Source organism: Dendroctonus ponderosae, unplaced genomic scaffold (assembly GCF_020466585.1).
Source record: "Dendroctonus ponderosae isolate FM_Combo_2020 unplaced genomic scaffold, Dpon_F_20191213v2 Dpon_F_20191213_5, whole genome shotgun sequence".
Taxonomy (NCBI): Eukaryota; Metazoa; Arthropoda; class Insecta; order Coleoptera; family Curculionidae; genus Dendroctonus; species Dendroctonus ponderosae.
The window spans coordinates 4,062,991-4,081,826 of NW_026018715.1; the positions used below are offsets into that span (position 1 = coordinate 4,062,991).

Consider the following 18,836-nt stretch of genomic DNA (forward strand, 5'->3'; position numbering starts at 1 on the left):
GTAATGAAACTTTTTCAGGTATGTCTGAATTAATATAATAATACTTAATTTTCTTTGATTTGTGTTTTTTATATTTTATCGCTTGACTTTTTTGAACTTGACTCATTTTGTGTCTTTCTAAGCTTTCCAATGTCTTTACCTGTGATTTTTTCGTACTTTATCAGTTTGCCTCTAACTTCTTTTTTGAAGCAATTTCTACATATTTTTGAGAGAAATCCGGTCCAAATGTTAATACTACGTAATTGCCACTGAATACAAAATTACTCTATTTAGAAATTAGGACAGTATTTAACTGTGCAATTAATATATACATGCCTTATCCGCAACATTGTGCATAAATCTAAAACTACGTATTAGGAAAAAATCAGCACTGTACTATTGAGTTTACAAAACATTTATTGCTTCCCTATGAAATAAATTATTGTCGGCTTAAATCTGCGTTATAAACTGCTTTTGGTTTGCAGTCTTGAAATGAACGCAGTTAGCAAAATAGAGAAGGAACGATTTGACGCCACATAACACGTGTAGCAAAAACCTCAAGTACCATAAATTAATAAATGCTGATCTCTGGCAGTTTCCAAATATTTTTCATATCGCCTGCTTAACAAAATCGCCAAGAAAACACCACAAAATAAATGTGTTTGGTTGCAGTAAATAATGCAAACAAAAAATCACATTTACATGTTAGAAGAATGACACAAATTCGCCTACATATCTTGAGTTGACTGAACCACAAAACTTGTTCCTGATATTCATCACTTGCAATACTTATGTCATCGAGTCAACCCAAACAGCGTAATATAAATTCAAAAAAAAAACGGAGAAAAAAGTTATCAACCTACAGAGATCAGACAGAAACAATCGGACCTAAAAACCTAATTTGCAATACTACAAGCGAACGAAACATCTAATGGTTCACAGGAAATGTATATGAAACTCGAAAAAAATTACATCTTTCCGGCTCCTTTGAAACACCCACGGTATTTAGATCGGGCGAAATATATTAGATTTGAACAATTACAACGAATTAATTTTTAAAAAAGTTCCTTGTTTGGATAGGTGAAGCCAAGTTAAATACTTGATTACTTGCAGAATCGGTTGCGGGTCGTTTAAATGGGTATGCATGAAATATACCAAATGGTCTAGACCATATGGATCCATTTTTAGCCACGTTTATTTACATGAATAAAATAGATGTTCGTAAAACAGTTCTTGTCCGGGGTGTTTCATTCGCTTTAACTTCAAGCCTTTTGAATTTCAAGGCACTTGTAAGCTCCAGACCATAAGAATGTCCATAGCACAAAAGATTACAAGCGAATTACTTACAAGCGAAACGTACGAAAAACTCAACTTGTAGAGTTTTTGTTCTTAAGTTTTCTTCAGCTTAATTTCATATACTACATAGTTCATAATGTTTATTAGTTGGCCACGAACATCGAATGTATTAAATGAAATCATATAATGGGCAGGAATGTTAAAGCTTCGATTATCAAAAACAAAAACAAAACAGTTTCCAGTCGCACTATTTAAAAAAAGGAATAAAGATTTTGCGTTTGCCTACGTTGCCTCAAGTAAAATTACATATTCGTTTTAAGAATTGGTCGTTGTTCTTGCCCGAACTAAATCAAATTCATAGGAAATGTCGTGGTACTAAGTTATGCACACCTTTCGCATAATTACACAGGTGTTTATAATTAAGTATGATATAAAGGTGGTTTCTTATACTAGAGATTTGCGGATTTAATTTTGAAACAATGGATGACTTTTTTTCGCAAGATTAAACTCTTTCAGACCGACAAACTCCTACACTACTTAAACCACGTCGATCAATATTTATGGTCTGATATTGAAAATTAATTTTTCCCATTGTGTTTCGTCTAGGTGTTTGAAACGGATTTCAATTGTTAACTAGAATTTAATCAAGCGGTTTTTGATTATAACTCACAGTTGCTGGATAAGCGCTGGCTGACTTTCGCAATTTGCCAATCAAATCAAACTTACCTGAAAAAAAAACGAGTATTAAAACAAAGGAAACATATTTCGGAAAAATCTTAATATATGAATATAGTAGGAGCAGCTCTTAATTAAACATAAATTCGCAAACTGCAAATATTAAGAAATGAAGTTGCTAACTTGATTTCAAATTAAACTGGCTTTTTTAGATATACAGGGACTGAACAAGATGATCGTATGTATATTCGCATCCGGCGAATTCATCAGTTCTATGAATATAGATGAAGTCGATGTATCTAGAATATTAATGCTTTATTGTAATCAGCATTTTCACAATTTTTATTAAAGTTCAAATTAACGCTGCAAACAGTTTGCAAAACCATCAAGTAATTTTGTGCTAAGATCCAACTTTGTCCGAGTCTTATTGAGTTTTCATAAATTCATAGAAAGCTGCTGTTTTGCATGTGTCACAGTCGATTGCACAATAACCAGAAAAAAATATTACACTTTCCACATGCTAAAATAAAATGTACCATTTATTTCGTCTCGAAAAAATTTTTTGGTTTCAAAAATTTAAATGAAATTAGAACCTGTTCGCATTGAAGACTTATTTTAAAAAATCTAAACCGCTCGTTGCCGACTCAAATCGGCATTGAGTCTTCAAATATTTGTCAGTTGATGATTTCTGGCAATTTTCCAATTTTGCCACTTCATAATTCATTTAAATAGTGCGAAAATGGAATTCGAAATATCCGTGTGGTTTCCGGGTAAGACAATGCAAATATGTACACATAGTACACATAATTATTGGCAATTAACTACTACTTTTTCAGAAATGTTTTAACTATTAAGAACGACAAATTTTGTTTGGCTGCAATCTCAACATCTCTACATATCTCAACCTATGTTCCTTTTCGGAAAAATCGTACACAATAGTTGAGTTCAGTTAAACATGAGTGTCGATTTAAAATGGGGATAAAAAAATTTAATTCTTTCTATGATTCAGCTCTTTTAGAGACTCACGTGCTCTCACATAATCTGAACAAATATTCCTCATCTTTATCTGAACCTTGGTACAAGAAAATTAAGAAGTTCACCAACGTATTCAAGAAAATTCAGTACATTCACAGGAATAAATTTAGTTTTGATATAGTTCGATCATGTTCCACTGTTTTTGCGAGCATGTTTAGTAACTGGATGCAGTGCTCCTTGCAAAAAAAGTTTTACAAATTAAATTTCACATGCAGACTGTTTTAGTTTTATGTGTCATCAACCTTCGTGAATTTGTCGCATAGGTTTTCTTCTGTAAATAGTTTCACTCTTTCCGATAAATTGTTAGAAACTCCATTTAGTGACCACACGTTTCATTCTCTTGCAAAACTTTGCTGATATCAATGGTTTACGAAATATTCAAATTATTCACTTAATTGCTACATGAATAAAATCAAATTGTTAATTAACTGTACAAATTATTTTTAACATTAATGGCAACAATGTCATAAACATAAGGCTAAATATAGAAGATTAATTAAAAAAAAACAGGAATAAATGGATACAGAAACTCTTTGTGTTGAATTTGGTTAAGGTTAGCCCATTCATTTTTTCACTAGCTATTCAGATACACCTTACTATAATACTCCTATCCGTGCCTTAGCTGATATATAGTCTGATCTAAAAACGCTTATTTTTACAATAACTTTTTAACATTTAATCATTCACTTCTTTGTTTTGATCTTCACTACTTTGCCAAATTTAAAGTTCTCGCAAAGGCCGACCGACCACCGGCCGTAAATTCGCATTTTTGATATCAGCAAACAGCACTCGGTCAACCAGTTGAAACCCAAGAATTAAAAAAGCCAAGAGAAAAATGTATTTAGAGTACTTTGCTTTTGTTTGGAAATATATTGAGCGGGTCATTGACGGAATGAGCTAACAGAAGAGCCACTACTGAATTATAAAATTAACAAAACTAAAAAATAGCTTACTACAATGTGTGAAACTGAGTACCACAGAGAAGATCCATTAAAAAATCCGAAAACTCGCTCTGAATAATATAAACAAAATGACAACAGACTAAACTAGTGACAACATATAAGTAACCAATTTTTTGTTGGTTTATAATGCTCCAAAACTAATGAAATATTGAATTACTCTTGCTTACTTGATTTAATTATTTGATACAATTTGAAAAAAAAACTTCAAACAATCTGAAATAAAATATACTTATAGCATTAGAACTAAGCCACCTTTTAATAATTTGATTGGTATTTAAATTTGTTAGGTTAAAAAAGACAGAAATCCATCATAGGCGCCTCTGAGGATTCGGAGGCTTTCAAAGATTTTGACATAAAGCCTTCTAATGCTTTACCAAACCGTAACGTCATTCTTAAATGAATTAACATCCTAATAACAGTATTTCCAACATTTACTATGGCATTTTTATGATCACAGCACCGGCGAATTTTCAAAACGATTACTCTGATTCACACATTTTTTCGCGATTTATTACTGGAACGATAAATAATGCGGCATCGGTGTGCAGGTGTGTTTTTGATTTATTTTCAAATATTTATATTCGAAAGTGAAAGGATTGCAAACACGGATAATGACCGAACTCAAAATCCAAACAGGAAAAAAATAAAATGTGCACATCTCCCTGTGTTTAATTGGCTTTTGATCTCGCGGTATGGTTTTAAATAAAGCAGAAAACTGGTCGAGGCAAGGTTAGAATTACCATAATTTTTTAATTCTATTTATTTTATTAACATGTTATCAAGACTAAAAGCTAGCTACGTACGCCTGTGTGAGATGGGACATTTGAAAGCGACGAACAAGCTTCATTATTTTACTACTTTGATGATTTGATTTGAACCACCTTGTTAAGTTCGAACCTCTTAGAAAGCCTCGTTTTATGATTGATGGACAGTTCAGTCGCGAAAATCTGCTTTGAAATTATGCGTACACTTTGACAGCACTAATATAATATTATCAACGACAGCAACACTTCAAGCTCTTAAATACACGGTTTAAATCTGGGTGCTGGTTGTCGATTTGCAGCGAATTAAATTGAATACATTTCAAAATTCAAATTTCAACCAACTTGCATACAGCAATATTTTAAAATGCAATTGAACGCGAGTTTTATGGCTAACAGTAGTAAGTAATTAAAATACATTAGCCAACTCGCTGACATTGATTGGGAATTGCAAATTGTTCCATTTATAATTTAATGAGTTGGAATTCAAGCCTATGGATGATGATCAGACGACGTCCTTGTGCAATTTTTAAATAACCATTTCAAATTTGCTCTGATGCTATAAAGGGGATTCGTTCTTCATAATAAAGAGGCAATTTATCCATTAAATGTACCTACGAGCGAATAAATAAGCGATCACATTTGTTTTGTAGATTGCCCTGGCGCCTTCAAGTAAATATTTAAACTAAGGTTATTCTAATGTGAGCACTTCATTCGAAGAATAACAAGTACATTTTTCTTTCTTACAAGCTATTTGCTTTTGCTGTTTAATGGAAAAGTAACTTTGATAGTACACATTTAAATTATCGAAGTTATAGAAGAAACATCAGTCAAAACCTAATAAAATACGTTTATTCAACGCTTCATGGGAATTACTAAAGACTATAAACACTATAAACTAAACAACTCCTATACCAGTGTAAAATAAGTTTCGCAATTTTAATTGAATATTATTCAATATAAAATAAGACAAAAAGTCCACATCAACGTAGGTACTCAAACACCTCGTTTACGAGATACAGAGTGTCAAAAGTTCAAGCTGCTTCCAGGTTTTCATCTAGAGAAAACAGTGCTTGATAGTAATTATCTCTAATTTGAATTTACAGCTAATTTATTAGGATCTTCATGTTTATGTCAAATAGTTGCAGCCATCTACTGTTTTTCAGATTTATTAATTGCAAAATGGTTGATTTTCTTGGGAATTCGGTCTGGGCAGCTTGATGAAATATTTAATATTTTAACCCATTAATTCCCAAGAAAATCAACCATCTTGCAATTATTCGATATCGGTCAAGAAACTGGATTTTTTTGCAGATTTATGGTCGCTTTTGTCTGCTCATTGCCTTTGTGGTGCGTCTAAGGCAAGTTATTCCTAATCATTTAAATTCTTCATTCAGTTAATGTTGCGAATTACGAGAAATTGCACCAACAAAACTAAGCAATATACCAACAAACATGAATTCAAATAAATTGCTAAGAAAAACATTGAAGTACACATTAGAACCATGTATAAGAAGTGTAGTTTTTCGCGACCAGTTTCCACATAATCAGTAATTTGTGAAAGCCTGGATCAAACGAATGCCACCCGACAGTTTTCCATTGACATTTTCATTTTAAATAACCGGGAGTACCTATCCATATTAAACAAACTAATGAAAAACAACTTGAATCACACAATAATACAGATAACAAACAATAAATGATTGGAAAATGTGAACCAGAAATCTCAGTAAAATCATAGCTCTGTAAAAAGAAATATTCAATAAATTCAGTTCTGCCAAGAACTTTCGCACAATAATAAGTTGAATTTTGGAAAAACTTACAAACACCATTTCGTTCAATATGTGATACCTTTGAATTGTATGTTATTGAGTAATAAGTGAAACATTTCCATTATCCTCAATTAAAAGATCACTTGATCGAACTTTGGACTTTTTCGAAAATGTATTCACAATGAACATATTCTCTCAGTAATCCCTTTTTCAAAGAACCCTTAAATGATGAAAGAAAATAGTATGTTTTGAAATACCAATTTCCAATTATTTTGAAATGTATTCTACTGAGCTTTGCACATGTGTCTGTTATATAAATAATAAAAATATAAAATAGCTGACTTGAGTAAAAGTTTCTAAAATTGGCGTCCAAAATCGACCGACTTATTTAAATGAATGAATGAATGATCAATATTATCAATAATATGTAAAAATTGTGTTTATAAAATAATTTTCTCGTATTTATTATATCATTTTTTTCTGAACCCGATATTATCAATTTTTCTAATAAAATAATATTAGTTTACAGGTCTTGAAAAACCTGTACTGTATAAAATCCATTAAATCGTATTTTAATTCGAAACTGTACAACTGGAAATATCCATAAGTAGTTTATCAAGAAGTAAATTGTTTATGCAAAACTACCTTTAATTGGTATTAGTTTTGTGGATCTGTGTGAACAGGAGAAATTTCTGAAAACTGAGCCTCCTATTAAAAACTTTGACACGAATCCTTTTAGTTACACAGAGTACATTTTGTAAACGAATTAAAAACGCACTTTCATGAAAACCATTGACCGTCCATTGATAACCGAGTTGAAACTTTTTTAAAAACAATTAGCTTAGTACCTATTAGATTAGTAGTATACTAAACTGGACTTTTGCAAATTTTACAGACCCGTTTACTAAAATACAATTCTCTGCCATGCAGAGATGCGGTAAAGAATATATGAAATGTAATCAAAGGAAACTCGCTAAATAGATAAAAACACAAGCAGACGTTTTCTGAATAAAATTGAGCTTGATAACAAAAGACTTCGAGACTGTAGAGCAAACTAACTTTGATTTCATATTCTTTACAGAACGTTTCATGCTGCATCTAATAAAACGATTAATTATGACAGAAATCCATATTAACTCTATTGTGCAACGTCTCAATGTAAATGATCCTTTCCTATTTTTTTCGTAAATAATATACCTAGTGGAAGCACTAACTTACAGAACTACCTGAATTGGAGGAATTTGGAATCGAAGCTTTTTTTGAAAAAAATCGCTTTTTATGAATACATATTTTCAGATCGAGGTCAGCTGTTCTTAGCCGCCAAAATCAGAGATACGGCTTTTTCAGTCAGTTTGTTTAGACTTTTACCATAAAATTCCAAAAATAAAATTTGCAAATTACCAGCATCCACGTTGGTCTTCGCTTTAGTTTAGCGCGATGCATGCGTGGATTCTATTTGAGGCTGAACTCAATTGAGGTCATCCACACGCTGCGACAACACACATTAAATAAATGCAGACTAAATTTGTTGTGCGTAAATGTCCTATGTTTTTCAACCTGATGGTGTCTGCATCGTGATTTAACCCGATTATTTTATAGCCCCCATCTACCAAAAATAGCTGCACCAATGCATGTGCTGTAACAATACGCATTACTCCAACGTCTGCATCGATTTGTGCAAAGCGGCTTGTGGGCAGCGAATTGTGGATTCAATTTATCCAGTTTGGACCAGACCGATCAACCTGCTAATAATTGTCAGGCGACGTTCGAAGCTAAGAATATTGACATGGGGATCGTCTCTCAGACATGCAGGGAATTACAAAATAAATCTATATCTAGAAGAAAAAGGAAGAGCTGTTCACTTTAGCTTCTCAATACAAAAAAACAAGAACTACAAGTAATAATGACTAAGTGATGATAGAATCTATTTCGATTGACTTGTGGTCAAAAAACACATGTTTACAATAGTAGAAACTTTGCGACTAGTTTGAATATACAGTTTGTTTGCAATCGCTCCGTATTACATGGGATTTTTCGGAACTATTTAGCATTATACATTTCTGGACAGAACAGGAACAGCAAAAACCGTGAAACGATATTTTATGATGAAAACGCTTCAGAAACAGCCAAATAATTTATATTCGCCCCCACTTTCCTCGGTAACAAGTATCATTTTCGTTTTACGTTTGATAAGGACAAACAAAATGTGCAGTTAAAAACTGATATTCGTTCTGCCCTTTTTGCTTGAAAGAGAAAAATCCGGAACAAGTCACAGGTTGCACTTTGGTGAGCATTTGATTAAATCTATATTTACTAGTGGAAAAAGCAACCGCAACGCAACCGGAAAAGTCTCAAAAATCTCAGCAGATTTTTAAGGGTAACACTCGCCAATTTTAAAACAAGTAAAGAAATAAACGATTTTTGCGGAAAATGTTAATTCGTGTTTTTTTTTTACTTTTTCTTTCAATTATGGTAATTCTTCTTTGTAGTTTCAATTCTTTTAAATCTGTTTAAAGATAGGTGTAAAAATATATACCCATTCTTGGCAATTAAGGTAACAAAACGCAACTTCCGCATTGAATGCTTAATTGAAAAGTACCTTTTTTTTCTTAAAGAACACAACCCGAATTATAACCAATAATTATCACACTACTATTGAACATTGATTAATAGCTCGTTCAATAACTATGGTGCGCGCGCCATATTTTATATAGCCGTTTGCAACACTCGAATATTCTGATTCAATCCTGGAACACTGCCTAATTTTTAAATTTTGCACTTGATCTTACAGTATTGCAAAGAAATTCTGAAAACAGCATTTTGAAATACATTTATGTACTTATTTTTTGTTTTTGAGGTGTTTCAGTTCCTAACATTTTTGTGCTGCTCTGAAAATGTATCTCTAAAACTTTCTGTAAATTTCCGAATAAATCAATGTCAACAGCTACAAGCACAAAATGCACACGAAAATATGCGTTGATTTAGAATAAGCAAATTTTGGATATTTGATCAACCTTCCTAAAAAATGTGGTTTCGGAGCGCTCCAGCATCATATCTTAAATTGTGTGCTCCTTCGAACTTAAACTCATAAATAATTAGAGTTTATCAGGGTGATGTTAAATTAGATTTGGGGAAATTTCAATCCTGAGAAATCGTCGGTGAGAAAACGAGGGAAGAACGATTTGCCGATACAAACTTATTTACAGTACAGGGACCTGTTCTGTCTGTTACCTTGTTATTTACCCTGTATATTCAGACTTCTATTTGAATAAGCGGCATTTACTAATTAGCGGTTTAAACCAGCTGTTTAAAAAAACAAAACTCTTAGATTATAAATATGTACGTTTCATTAATTTAGAAAAATTTAATTAAAGCAACTTTTGGTAACTGCACAATTACCAAAAGTAACCGACAAAATGACGAATAAAAATATATTGCAAAATTTATCTGATTGGCAATTAAATTATCGGCTGAATACGAAATTGCGATGGTGATGGAATTTTGGAAGAATTCTGTTGATTGCTGATAAAATCGCTGGGAGAATACGCAAAGTTTAATTAAATTATATTGCAAGAATGTATCGGTTTGTAATCCGATAAATTCAATTAGGAAACATTTGACATAGTTTACTATTTTGTTTATGCATTAACGATGAACTTTGTGGTCCGATTTAGACGTGACTCTGTTATGGGCTAGAAATTATGATGGTACCAATAGGAATAATCAAAATAATTAATCCATCTGCATTTAAAATTATTTTTACAAGGCATATGAATATTATGTCGAATGTAATTTTATTATTGATTATGTTTGCGGTTAGGCTCTCGGAAGCGTAAAAACATCTAGATACCAGAATATCTACAAATAATGATAATACACAATATCACATTTTCTTAATAATAAAATCAAACAAACTTGAGAGCAAAAACAACCAAAGAATGCACAGCAAGCAATGTCATATATATAAGCTGAATATTTTTTTCAAATAACGTGATCAATCATCGATAAAGTATGGAAAAGTGTCCATTGAAATTACTGAAAACATCAGAATCAATATAAATAACTGAATTAGGACAATGAAGTACTGTGATCAAACGCAATCAGACGAATAAGTTATTGGCAGCAAAATAAGCTTTTTATTGAAAAGGCAGCTGAAATTTTTTAATGAAATTCCGATAGCAAATGAGAAAATAGGTCATCAAATAAAACAATTTATTTCATGTTGAGAGTGAACCGGAAATTCAGAAACATGCTGCAAAAGGTTTGTAAAACGTTTAAAAATTAAATGATGAGTGGTATCTAAGTGAGTGATAATATTACTCGCTCGTTTGATCCAACAAATTTCAAAAATAATGTTCAAAACGCAATGACTGGCAACCGATGGTAACGTGAAATGCTTCACAGATTAAAATTGCTGCACCCTAAAACGAATAACCGCAGGTTATGAAAAAGTAAAGAAAACAATTGAGCAAATACAATTTGTATCAATTTGGTAATGGTGTGTGAATTCCTACAATTTCCCGTTCTATTTGGATGCTGCTAATTTACCTACTGCAGTTTTATTTTCATTAAATGAACTCTGACCTTTCTCATCAACCCTACATTGATTATAAAGTTAAAGTCCTCTGTTAGTTTTAATGCGTCTTAACCGAATTAATTCGCACTCTTGGCTTATTTTATCCAATTTTATATTTGGGATATGTATCGTAAATCTTACACGATCACTTTATAGCCTGGCAATGCTAAAAATAAAATTTAGACATTTATCTAGTGTTATGGCAAAAATACTGGTCACAGCTCTGGGGATATAATATACGGCTTTTAAATCATTTTATGTATAAACAGACACATGACGCGGATAAATATTAAGCGAACAATTCAATTCAGAGGGCTGATTGGTCTCGGAGTGAAGCTGAAAAATATTGTATATTTTTAAATGTATCTGGTCGTAAACTGAAGACGATTTACACTGCATAATAATTCCTAGTGTAAACTGGATTCAATTAACCATACTCTCACTTTCTTTACATAATTCATGTTGCCTTAACAAAGCGACCGCTATAAAAGGAACATTTAATACTTTACAACTGCGACAGAACTTGAAATAGGTTGTGCTCTTGCTATGGGCATGCTAACCAGAACGTGATTTCTCAGCCAAGTAAAAAATCCAATTAAGTATTACTACGCAGAATATCTATATTTAACAAAATAATCAGCTATCAAAAATAATTTAAGATTGCTACTTTGGTAAAAATGTTGTTACTTTTTCGAGAGGTTTTATTAAAATTTCAAGTGTTTTACAGATACATTCTCAAAACAGCATTATCACGTTTGCTGCTTGCATTAAATGGGAATATTCAATCTATTAGAGGAATGCTTAGATATACTTGTAGAAAATGTAATTAAGATTTGAGAGTTTCCAATTAAAACGAAAAAACTCCAAATGCACCACATAAGGATTCAGTATAATTTTGAACTTGCCTATCACATATCTGTCTATTTAGTCTTATCTGATGTTTGGTTAAAAAAACTGCTTGAGTTTTGTGAATTTGGGAGTAATTTGCCGCAAGATTATTAGTTCCCTGCTCACAGAATTCAGTGGTGTTATAGAAGACTTTAAATCTGAAATATTATCGACGCTACTCGATCCCAACGGTCCTTACCTACTGCGTTCTAGCATGCAACTCTCTTAAATCAATGTAGTTTATTTTGGACAAAATATGTACTCGCAGTGAAGTGAGTGACAAAAGTTTCCGAACACGACATATCTAATCAGATGTCTGTTGATACAAACCACTTTGAAATTTAACCAAAGTATGATGTTTAGCTGCTCCTTTTAGTATTATTATATAATATATAAAAGTGTTTTTAGATTTGTGACGCGAAAGAACCCTTGAGTGGGCATTTCTTTCTTAATTTTTATTTGAAACTTACACTAAAATTAATTTAATAAAAAATAATGAACTATCAAAATTCTTCTTTTGGGGGGAATACTCTGTATAAGTGGGTAGATAATCCGTTTTTGCTGAATACTGAAGAAATTTTTTGGCTCCCTTCCTTGTCGTGTTTAAAACGACCCAATAAATCCATACCAATGGTGTGACACTTTAATTTGTAAGGTTCGTTTAAAAAGTGTGTTAAAAATCTATTTTATGGCGCTCTTATTTCAATGGCAAAATTGAGAATTTACCACTGAAATAGGAAAAAATTTTAATTGAACCCCTGAACAAGGTTTTTTGTAAAAAAATGTGTACAGGTTTGCAAATGTGACGATTTGTTCTATAATTGAGTTTCCTGCGACTTACAATCCATCAAAATTTTCGAAAAATATCGCTCTTATCTGTTTCTGTCTGGCTTTTAAATGGACCCAACTGTATAATTCGCATCATACATGACATGACATCATACATACACGTAAAACGATAAAATGACAAAAATTATAAAGTTTTATATTAATTTATTAAAGCCGAATAATATTTTTAATGTAGGCTCGCTTTAGTAGTCATTATTCGTTTATACTATATTTAGTATGTTGCGCACTTATTTCAATGTTCACAATTTTGCAAATACAAATTACTCAAAAAAAAAAATTTTTCAACAAGAAACAAGACCAATTTTTTGCTTTGATGCTTGATTTGTCCAGATTAGAATTATTAGGACGAAATGTCCGCTTATAGAAAAGCTTTAAAAAATCCTCAAAAGTAATTCTTTACATATACAATCGATATAATAATGTTATGCTCCTTAAGCAACATTCAATTGAAATGAAGCAAATTCATCCTCGATATTGACAATTATTTTGCTCTTGTGATAGCACCGCAAATAGCAATCTACAACAAAAGACCACTTAAATGTATTGCACTTATACTGCTTTCTTGTTTTTCTGAAATACAAATACATAATACATTATTTTCTCCATTTGTTTGGCAATTGTGGATTTTGGAGTCAAGGTTTCTAACTATCTGTTTGCAATGCATTTTACTCGCCAATGTTACCTTTCAGACGTTAATTTCCAATATTTGTTGCTTTAATTAAAAATGAAACCTCTCATAAAAGACAAATTCATGTAAACTTTTGTAATAAACTTCCATTGATTGCCATAAAAACATATTTCCATACATTCATAATTTCAACATAAATTAACTTTTGGCACAGCTTAGGCCTTATCGTCTAGCTTACTTCTTCAGTGTCTAGGCAATGTCATCCTTTCTTGGTTAATCATCAACCGTTTACAGGTAACCTAAGGTGGTCATCTCTAAATTAATAATGTAATAAGTTAGTTGTTAGTTGGGGAACTGACGCAAGTTTATGAAGCAGACTGCCGAAGGCGGTCATCTGTAAATGGTTGTAAACAACTTTATAAAATCTTTTGTACATCTGTGCTCCTTCAACCATTAAACTAAGTTATAAAAGTATATAGGCGTGGTTAATTTAATGAAACGATATATGGCATGTATTATCCTGTACGACTTGGAGTTGAAAAAATAAATTGGAAAAAAGACAAAACAAAGTCGAGTAAATAACTTATCGATCTGCTTTTGGCACTCTTGCGCTCTCAGTTTTCATCACCTTTAGCAATCTGTAATGCTTTATAAAGCCAATAATGATTAACACGTAGAAAACTATCAGGATGATTAAATACGAAAATAAACGCTTGATTAAACTTTCAGGTCCGTTGTGCATCCAAGTTTGTATCGCAGGAATGAATGATCGTCCGTTGAGATGTTCTCCGCCGTTCTATTGTATGCTTCCACTTTTGTGTTGTTCTGCATTTAGTTGGCAATGTTCTACTTACAACTACTAAATATTGATAAATTTATAGTTTTTTGAGTGCTTTGTAATAACATGTCCAAATGCAACGAATATAAGCTGTTTAGGATAGTTAGAACAAATTTTATAAAGTTTTAAAATCACATACAAGCTTAAAAAGATTGATTGTCCTCCTATCAAGATCCACATAATACGTCAGAATCCCTGCTCAAACTGATATGAAAGAAAGTATTTTGGAACTATCGTGGAAACTCAAGAGGCCCAAGTGGAAACATGATCAATGGGAAATTGAAAACACGCATAAATTCTCAAATCATAGATCCAATAAATGTTCCATACTAATAATGTTTAATTTAACTTTCTTCCATCAAAATTAAAGTAATTATTATAACTTGAGTAAACGGTCAATCAAGCGATTTAATGTAATTGTCTCATAAACATTTGCCAATATAAAACCCAAACTTAAAACTTAACTTTAAAACAGAAAGCATTGAATAATTTTCGTGTTTAATATCCATAAATTGATACAATTCACTTTCCAAAAAAAACGAAAATTGTGTATAACAAGCATTTTGATTAATTTATAGAATACTCTTGAATGAGCTCCACTAAAACCTCCTATACATAAACGGGTATCAAAACAATGCAGTAAGCCTGAACTTGAACTATTTACCTTCGAGACTTAAATAAAACACTTATCAAACAGAAATAGAGCTCATCCACAGAGAGCAAAAAGTTATCATGCTGTCTTGCAAATTCTTAAATCTATTGATTCTCGGATTTGTATGCGATCTCAATAACAATTGATTAGATTTTTTTCCTGTGGAATTGAAGGGCTTTGTTTTTATTACATCAACAAATATTGCTGAGATAATGCGAACTCGTTTAGATTAAATACACTTCGCTCAAATGTAGGTAGTTCAGTCTAGTGTATAATAATTGAGGACAACCAAACAAATGAATCGGACAACGCAGTAGGTAGGTATATGGCGATTTTTTAAAATCCTGTATAGTGTTCCGCATCGAAGTCACGAAAACGGCAACTTTGATAATTTCAGGGTAGCTCAAATATTCTTAGGACGCACTCTAGAATGTTATCAAATAATTGCAATTATTATGAACTACGAAATAACAAGTTTACGTGATCCAATACAGGTATGCTTTTGGACTTTTCCATTCCCATCGTCAAAGTACCGGGAATAGTACGTACGCCGTTGACCAATGATTAATGGAAAATCGGACCATTAGTTTTACGACTATATAAAGAGTCCGATGATTGAATCACAGAATAGCAAAAAAACCATACCATTACATCAGACATAATGGAACTCACTTGAGAGAATGGACTGACACGAGACACACACCGACCAATTAATGAATTAAAAATAATCTAATTTTGGAAGCTATTCGCGCATACTTAAAACTGTCTGCTAGGAAACACCTTTCATTAAAGAGTTATTTTCGTGATTTTTAACAAGCCGCTGTTGTACTATCACTTGTAGTAAAGCTATTAGCGACCGGCTGTTCTTTTTCTGGCATCAGCGCAAAAAAATCGAAGGAAATGACGTGCCACAATGCGGTTATCACGGAAAATATTTCTCTAATGTAACTTGACAAAGCAAACGAAAGGAAAAGCAAACAAATGTAGAAGTAGAAATATTTATCTGGTAGAAGTTGTTATACGGACGTGGAATATCAATCAATGTTGTTTTTAAACCGTCTAGAATAGCAAAATATTTGAGGATTTTCAATCATTGCTTCAAGTTCATAGTATAGAGAGTATGATACTTCTGAACCAGCATGGATTCAAACAATTAAGCTGGTGCTGGTTATTCGGCGCAATCAATAATTCGCGTAAAAAGTAAATAGAGATTGTTCAATGAAATTGTGGGAATCAAAATAATTGCTTTGAGGATATTTCTTACAGTTTTCGCTACAGTTTCAACAGTTACACTTTAGGTAAACTGCTGACAATAATAACAAGGCTGTCTACGAACTGGCTGTCTTATTTTTATTCGAATAGAATAATGAAAAAAGTTTCTCCAGTTTCTTAATGCTAATCATTGTTCGCTTTGCGGCTTTTTAGAGGTTAATTTTCTTCCAGGCCACAAATTTATCTCTCCTTGTCACAGCAAAATAAAAATAAAAATCGCCTAGTAAGTTTCGGAAACAATGTGAACAGGGTATCCCCTATTTGTTGCTCAACATTGATTTCCGATCTTGTATCTTTACGCATTCACCGGCTTTAAAAATGACTTTTAAAGTTGGAAAATAAATAATTTATCATTTACTAGTTTATTTGATATTTGAGGAAACTTGCCATTCTGAATTGTAAATTGATCAGAATTCCGGGAGTAAGATCAGGTTTATAGAAAGATATATACAAACATAACGGTGTTTCCAAATTTGGAAATTTAATAAAGCTTATTGCATTTAACTAATGCACCTGTACAATACACTTTTTGCCCCTGTACAATAACAGAATTTCGAAAACATTACCGTTTCAAATGACGCCTATCTAGGAGGTAATTTTCTTACAATAAGTTCACAAACGCAAAATAAACGATGTTATTATCAAGAAAAGCTTCCCATTTTCAACTTGTCCCTTTCAGGGCTCATAATTTCTTAATTTTAATTTCTTATAATAACCACGTCACAAAAAATGTTATATGAAGTATTGGCTGTATATTCAGGTCTTCTGCACGTTCTCTCATCATTGTTCAACAAACTCGGGACATCCGGTATAAGCCAGTAAATAAATCTAAATTATTGATTTCTAAACACCTCTAAATTAATTAAGTGAAAATCTGAAGGAATACAAATTTATTTTTACGTGAATTGAACGGAATGAAAATAATTTTACTATTTTAAAGAGCCAAAAACGGTTAAAGCACTACACTTGAATCCTGTATCTGCATTGCAAATAATTTTAATGCATCCGAATATGAAAACCTTATTATTTCTTCTTCTCATTTTCATTATACTGACCTATAAACTTACATATGAGATAAAGTGTGAACTTTTTTGGTTGCATAGTTGTAAGCGAGAATTGTGTGTTTATGCATTAGCGTTTAGTGTGTATATGCAGTATTGTTGAGAATCATTTCGAAAACATTCAAATTTGAAAAAGTTTTTTCAAAAACTGGCTACACTGCCAGATCAGTTAAAATCTATGAAATGTACATTGTGTACCTGTTCTTAAATAATATACGTCCGATATAAATAATAATTGCCTATTGTTCGTGATTTTATTTACATACTGCAGATAACGTCATACAGGATGTCCCCCACAAATATGTGCATGATTTCGGTAATATAGACAGGGTGTTAAAATAACAGGACAATTGCTAACAAAATGTTTTCTACTGTTCTACAAACCTTCGGTTTTGATTTTTTAAAGTACTTACTTACTACAATTTTTAATTATGATATATACTGGTTAATGCCCCTTTAAAAAATGTATCAAACTCATTTTTATTTTTGAGTTAGCCGGCCAACTTGTACACATTTTTAAAACACTGGATGATGGACACAAGAGCACTATTTTTAAATAGTTAGAAGCTTAAACTATTTTCCAGAAAGAATGTATTAAAACATTTTTTTGGAAAAACCAAATAGAATTTATAATTACACCCTTTAACTAAAACTTAACTAAAAAGTGGGTTCAACATGGGCTTTCTCTAGTCTAATTTTCTGAGATTCTCCCACACAACAACTTTAGGGTAATTGCCAGCCACAAAATCCAAGCAAAAGATTAAAAAATAAAAGGTGTGAGATGCAAGAGCTTAAGCAAAAAAGCAGAGATATTTGAAAATGTACATAAATAAATGATTTTTAGCGCAATAATTTCGAGATAGCAACGGGAGTAACGTATTTTCTTGTCCAAATTGACTATATTGTCAATCCAGTATCAGAATATTCATTGATTCCTGATAATTTGAAATTCAAAAATTACACTTACGTAATTCAAATCACATTTCATTTTTCCTGAAAACTGTTCACTTTTTCGATATGATACAAAAACAGTTCCTAGTTCAACTCTCAACATCATTTTCAAAACTCTAGTTGTCATACAAGGTTTTAAAAAATGATGAGCATTAATGTGTACAAACCTGGCCACTCCCTGGAGAATTGACAGCGAAATGTGCTTCAAAGACACCATTAAAAATTATCTAATTGTTCTAAGTACTTAAAGTGTGGTTGATTAACAGGCAAGGACTGTAAAACTTTTTGAATTAGAAATTTTCATGTAATTTTGACAACATGTATATAAATCGTTTAGCTACAATCTTGTAGCGAAAATTCATTCAAATTACGCTGGTCATTCAAGGTAAATGCTGATATTTTTGGCTCGAGCCAGAAGAAGACATGTAAAACATGCAACTTTAGCCTGCATGACTAAATCTGTATAAAGGAAACCACCCAATAAAAACTGGGCAATTAGTATTATTTGTAGTAATTATAAATTAGCAAGTAAGAAAAGTTGTTGATAACAGTCTCGACATATTTTTCTCTGTTGCCACCAGCTAGACAGAATGCTTTTATAAAAAACCGTAGTCTGTCGGGAAAAAAGTTACTACCAGTTC

The 18,836-nt window shown here is 31.9% G+C and overlaps 1 protein-coding gene across 3 annotated transcripts in view; it reads right to left on the bottom strand.

Moving 5' to 3' along the window:
* The window catches only part of LOC109546647 (dorsal-ventral patterning protein Sog), a gene marked incomplete at its 3' end in the record, with an annotated part of 100,471 nt that overhangs the window by 65,649 nt on the left and 15,986 nt on the right, over positions 1 to 18,836 (bottom strand).